General features: G+C 38.6%; 1 protein-coding gene across 1 annotated transcript in view; it reads left to right on the top strand.

The window, feature by feature from the left end:
• Nucleotides 1–3471: 3471 nt before the first annotated feature.
• Nucleotides 3472–6670, top strand: part of LOC135112436 (sialin-like) — a 24054-nt gene continuing 20855 nt past the window's right edge. The window contains 1 exon segment of the mRNA XM_064026898.1: nt 3472–3611. The gene's annotated coding sequence lies outside the window, so the exon portion shown is untranslated.

Here is a 6670-nt window from a genome sequence, read left to right on the forward strand (position 1 = left end):
GCTGCAAGAACCCATAGGCCTGTACGTGGCAGTCCCTGTATGAAAAGTACCGCCCTGTTTCCACCTGTCATCCCCACCCATAAATTTGTCTTATCTTCTTCTAATGCCTCGGCACTAACAACTTGACATTTTAGTGAAGGGATCAGAGTTCTTTATAGAGGATGTAAAGCTTGAATTACTACTGGGGCAAGGAGTTAAGGCAATCAAGGTAGATATTACATATCCTTAAAGTATGGTGTTGTTAACGAGTTATCAGTCATTCTTTACAAGCCATGCTGTTACTACCCAACCAACCCATACCTGTCTACTGCCACTCCATCCCCCCTTCCTCCTCCTTCCACCACCACCACCACCACCACCACCACTACTACTACTACTACTACTACAAATGATAATAATGATAATAAAACAATAATGATAGTAGTAGTAGTAGTAGTAGTAGTAGTAGTAGTAGTAGCAGTATACAATAACAGCAATACATGTACCGTAAATGCAACACGTTATGGCATTCATTATCTTTGCACTAATCATATTGACTCTCTTCACCTTTATCACCAACACAGACAGATTAGGAGGGAGAGTGAAGTGCAAACTCACTCGCTCGCTCACTCATTCGCTCACTCTCTCACTTCCGTCCGAAGACATCGACACAAATACACGAATACATAATTTACTTAGAATACCGATACACTTTAAACTTACTACCTCTGGATGTTGAAATGTTGACGTTTGATAGTATTAGTTAATGGTACTATCAGATAAGAGGTCATATTTGTGCCTTTATTTTCTCCCTTACCTGAACAGCACCTTACCTGAACAGCACCTAGGAGCGATGAGAGAGCGGCGAACTGAGATCCAAGGCTGTGTAAATTAATGTTTTAGCTCAACATAACAGTAACATGAGAAATTGTTATGTATTTTCACATCATCAAGAGAGAGAGAGAGAGAGAGAGAGAGAGAGAGATGAAATAGGAATTATAACAAACAAATAATGCTTATCCGAACAACACTCAACTCCGATGTTAATGGAACATAGATAAATTACGTCAAAACGATCTATAGATATTGATTGAGTACAGTGAATTTAAGTAATAATGGTAATGATTTACGTCAGAACAAGATTAGATAGTCCCAAAGAAACACACTGATGATAACTTTTCAATCATCCCTTGAACTTCATACTAACACACACACACACACACACACGGACCACACTAACAAGCAAACAAACAACAACAACAACAACAACAACAACAACAACAACAACAACAACAACAACAGCACAACACACACACACACACACACACACACACACACACACACACACACACACACACACACACACACGGGTACGGCAATCAAAAAAGCAGCGAGAGATAACCACAAATGCACGTTTTACCACATCCCTGGGTCCTCATTCACACTCCCATGCCACAGAGTCACAAGGGCAAGGAGCATTGCACACTTATATAGACCTACGTGGTTTGTGATATTTGACCCAGCCGCTCAAATGCTGCCCCCTATCCTTCATCCCTGCTGCCCCGATCCACTCTACCGCCTGGCCCGCTCGACAGAGGAACATAAGGCAAGGTTGCTGCGTTCCGCCTCCGGCCCAGGGTCTAGACTTTCAGAAACTCTTTGCTCTCTCTCACCACGACTGCTTTTAAAGACCACAGACATGATTAGCTGTGTTTTCAAGAGTGTTTCTCCTGTTATCAATGTAGAAATCTTGTTAATCTGTCCCTAGAACCGTAAAAACATCCTTAAAAATCAGTGAAATTTCAAGTACAAGGTATTGAATGTTGTGGAGGTGTGGTGCGGAATTGTTTCAGAATATAGTGTTATATAAAACATTACTTCTTGATTTCCTTCCTTCCTTTGTATATAGTTGATGTTATGATTTCCGTCCCTCTAGAGGCGCACAGGAAGGAATTAACTCACTAGGGTGTAATGGATAATGTTTTTTGTTCCGTAATCTTGGGGAGAAACAAGACTAATACCTTTTTTTTTCTCTCGCTATACTACTCCCACTTTTGTTTCACAGAGAATGAAGAAGTAACAGGAAAAGGCAGCGGAAGGCTTGAAGTCAGTGTTAATACCCTTGTTAGTGCGATAATCCCACGGTGTACAGAGATAAAGGAGAGCGAACGTGTGTGCATGTGTGTCTGTGTGTGTGAGAAAGGTTATTGACTTTCTCAAGGGATGATACTGCTCTCTCTCTCTCTCTCTCTCTCTCTCTCTCTCTCTCTCTCTCTCTCTCTCTCTCTCTCTCTCTCTCTCTCTCTGGCTCAAGGATTCAGAACAAAAGGAGAAGTGGTAGCGTTATAATTCTTTTCTATTTATGTATGTAGTGTTTTAATTAAGGGGTAATAGGCGAAGTGATACTGAATGGTTGGTGGTATACAGGTGGTGTGAGAAATTACAATAGTTACTCCTCATAATTCAGTTCTCTCTCGAGTCTTTCCTGCCACGTTTTCTTTTTCATCGGTTCGAGCCACTCGTGTTATCTTTTTTCCCTAGTGGTCTGTATTCTTAGCCTCTTTGTTGCTATGGTTATTATTTAATATTCAGAGCACGGTAAAAAAAAAATAAATAAAAAATTGCGTGGTCACACACACACACACACACACAAAAAAAAAAAAAAAGGAACAGACACTTACTAAGAAAATATAGTATAAAATATGTCTTAAAAGATTGCAAGGTATTACGAAAAGATAATATGCAGTAGTGGAAGGGTTAATCATCTGCTGGTCTTATCTCAACTACTTTTAACAAGCTGTCGTGGAAGTTGCTGGGGTTTTCAAGGGTGTTATCATGATTCAAGTGGTTACTAGGAGGGGGACAGCTGTGTCATTGAAGAAGAGGGGATAGTTGTCTGGAAGGTTGTGTCGAGTTGATAAATGGAGGAATTGAGTTTTTGAGGCAATGAACAATACCAAGTTTGCTTTGCCTTAACCTCGATCTATAGATCTACAACAACAGCAGCAGCAGCAACAACAACAACAACAAGCAACAATAACGATAATATTATGCGCATGTCATAAAACGGAAACGCACCTAAACAGTTTGTTTCGTCGCGGCATACACGTGAAATAGTCAGGTCTCACATCCCAGTAAAAAGTACATGTTTATACTGCGCCTCAGAAAGATTGAAATAAAACGAGAGAAAAAAAAGTTGTATTCATTGGATCGTGTTATGTTGTAAACAGATACTGATTGAATAATAAATTCAACTAATAAGTATTGGATGTATATGACAAATCTCTCTCTCTCTCTCTCTCTCTCTCTCTCTCTCTCTCTCTCTCTCTCTCTCTCTCTCTCTCTCTACATTCCAAGGTCACAGTGTCCGGGGTCTTAAATGAAGAACATAAGGCAAACTTGATGACAAAGTAGACGCTTCCTGCTCGGCTCTCACCGCCTCTCTTGCAGACCGACACAGCCGCTACAGGAGGAGGACGGGAAGGAGCAACACCGAGAAAGAACAAGAGGGAAAACGATAAGAACATCCGTGGAGAAGATGGGAGTGAGGAGGAGGACGTACACGGAAGGCATAGAGGGAGTTAAAGTAATCGCCTAAGGCCGTCGGGGTGTGAGACGGAATTAATAACACGGTATGTATTGAGAAAGAATTAATGACCACGATACCTACAGGGGTTAAATTCCATTGAAAAGACTCCGGTGTTAGTGGCAACGCAACGCTCTGCTGGAGAAGGACACGGAGAGGGCAAGTGTTTGGGGGTGCCTGGGACTACCAATATCAAGCTGAAAATGGATGAAAGGCTGTATTTGCTGGTGTTTGGAAGCTTGGTGGAGGGACGAAATACGGAAGTTGCGAGATACGTGCCTTGATATAGGAAACTAGTGGTGGAAAGTGTGCTTTTTTGTATAAATGTAGACTGGTGTAAGGAAGGAGAGGTGATATAGTAGGATTTGGGCGATGACATATGAAATGGGAGGTGTATGAGTAATATGCATTTGTAATTATGATGTGTTTGTAGATTAAGTTAAATGCTCGTAGGAGTGAGAGTAGTTTCAGTGAGCGTTCTGGTGTGCGTAAGTGTTAGTAAAGGGAGGAATGTGTGAAAAGTGCATTTGGAGGGGTGTATGTGTGGGTTACCTGCAGGAAGAATGAGTGAAATATAAAGGGAAACAGGAAGAATATGAAAAGGATGCATGGAGGAAGGGTGAGGTGAGGAGTGAGTGACACTATAAGGTAAGGATAAGAAAAAAAGAAAAAAAGGAGTAAAAAGGGTTTGAAGGGTATAATGTGTGAGTAAATATGAAGTGAGGGAGAGATTGTTTGCAAATTGTGTCGCGTTGCATTGTGGTAATTGGTGATTAATAAACATAGCGTGTCATGTGGTTTACGGTGATGTGATGCTGCTTTCAGAGGTGTGTGCAGCTACGGAACAGATGTGATCAGTGGTGTAATGAGAAATATTATGTCCCGGTACATAGAGAAGGGAAAAGAACGAAAAACTGCGATACCTTCATTATGTTCGTAAGGATATTTTGACATGATAACGCATAGAAAAAAAGACTATGATATATTAATGATAAACACACACACACACACACACACACACACACACACACACACACACACAAAGAAAAAAAAAGATTAATTGACACGACACAGTGATTATGCAGCATTATTTTTTCCGTATGCATGACGGTACGGAAGCTGTTAATTGCATGATAGATTATGCCATCAGTATTCAGGTCGGGGCATTGGATTAGCATAGCCCCTTGTATAATGTGCTGCTCATATGTAATGTCGATCACTTGCTGAACTGAATTATTAACATCATATAACTAACTTTCTCAGCAAGTATATAGAAAACACAGAGAAAAGAGACGGTTTGTGATGTACGCCAAGTGAAAGGCTGAACGGTTGTCACTGTATCATCAATTAAGTTCGCTTATTTGGATATATATATATATATATATATATATATATATATATATATATATATATATATATATATATATATATATATATATATATATATATATATATATATATATATATATATATATATTATAGGTGAAAGAGTGAGTAATCCCATTATATCACCTGTAATTAACATTGATTTTTCAGTAAAAGTGTCAAAGCTGTAGACGATAGAAAATTTGCTCTGTATAGTTGAATAAAACTAAAAACTTTATCAAGTGTTCAAATAGTTTCATATAATTTCAGATAGTTTCTGCTTCCACGGTTAGAGCGTTGAAACGGAACATTTAAGCCACAAGTGTTCAAGATCTTAGTGTGAGGAAAAAAAAATATATATATGTATATGTATATATAGATTTGTGGACCTGCTAGTCGTCATCTCTCCTTGGTAAAATGAAGCTGGTGTGGGGGCAAAAGTGTGTGCAGCGTGAGTGCGTAGTCAACTCACTCGACAAAATTACAAGGATTATTCGAGAAAAACAGTAGAGGCTGCAAAGTACGAGACTTAACGAACACACTGGAGCCCACATTTACCACAACATCCGATTTATATCAACAAGATACAAATTCCACACTTCACACGACAAGCGTTCACTAGACTGAGACTCGTGTCATATAACTTGAAGATCAAGGTTGGCACATGAAGTCGGACGTTTGTCGAGCTGAGAATTTGTTTATGTGATGCAAATGTAATACACTCTGAGAAACGTGTGCTTCTGATGTTTGTCGGAGAAGATAAAACATATTGAATTTCATAAGCGTCACTAATCTTGTGGATGTATCCGATAGCATCACTCATCTGTAGGGATATGTGTGCGATGCCGTGATATTATATATGTGAATAGTTGCTGTTATAAGTAATAGCACAACAATGATGATTTACGAAAGCATAATAACTTGTTTAGGTGTGCAGGTTGTTTTATAATTTTTTTTTAACATTTTTTTTTTTTTTTTTTTTTATATTTGTTGTCCCGTAAAACAGTTTTCGTTCTATGAGGCACTTGGGATTTTCATGTTGAAAACTGGTTTCTGTTTTTATGGTCATCTTTGTAAGAAAAGGCTAATATTACAAGAAGTTGGTTTATAGAAATATTTTAAGATTATACTGGAAATTGCGTTTTGGGATCTATTTTAGGGATATTTTCTTAAGTTGCTTGTTTTCTGGGATTTATTTTAAGATTACGTTTTAAGTTGTTGGCTTTCAGAATTTATCAAGTCTTGGATTGCCTGCTTTTATGGTCATAACACGTATTTTTTTTTTATATGGATTACAACTACTATTAAATAATGTGATACTTTGTACAGCTTTATAGTCAGTAAACTACTACTGCTACCAGTAATAATAATGTGCGTGTGTATGAGGCAGCAGAACCCAGTGCAGTGGCTCGCGGACGAAACATTTGGTGGCTAAATTTCTTTATTCGCCTGTTTGTCGTGTGGAGGAAATGAATGTAATAAGACTAAAGAAGAGACATTTTCATTCGTGTGATTGTTTCGTGGAAGGAATGCATGGAAGAAGGTAAAAGGAAAAACACTGATTTAATATATGTATCCTTATTTTCTTGTTGTTGCCTTAGTGAGCAGATAAAATGGATTAACAGAAGATGTAACGTGGTAATGAGGAAATGAAAAAGAATGGAGAAAAAAAAAAGTAGATAATTTGACAGTGTGTGTGTGTGTGTGTGTGTGTGTGTGTGTGTGTGTGAGAGAGAGAGA

The sequence above is a fragment of the Scylla paramamosain genome, chromosome 23, assembly GCF_035594125.1.
Source record: "Scylla paramamosain isolate STU-SP2022 chromosome 23, ASM3559412v1, whole genome shotgun sequence".
NCBI lineage: Eukaryota > Metazoa > Arthropoda > Malacostraca > Decapoda > Portunidae > Scylla > Scylla paramamosain.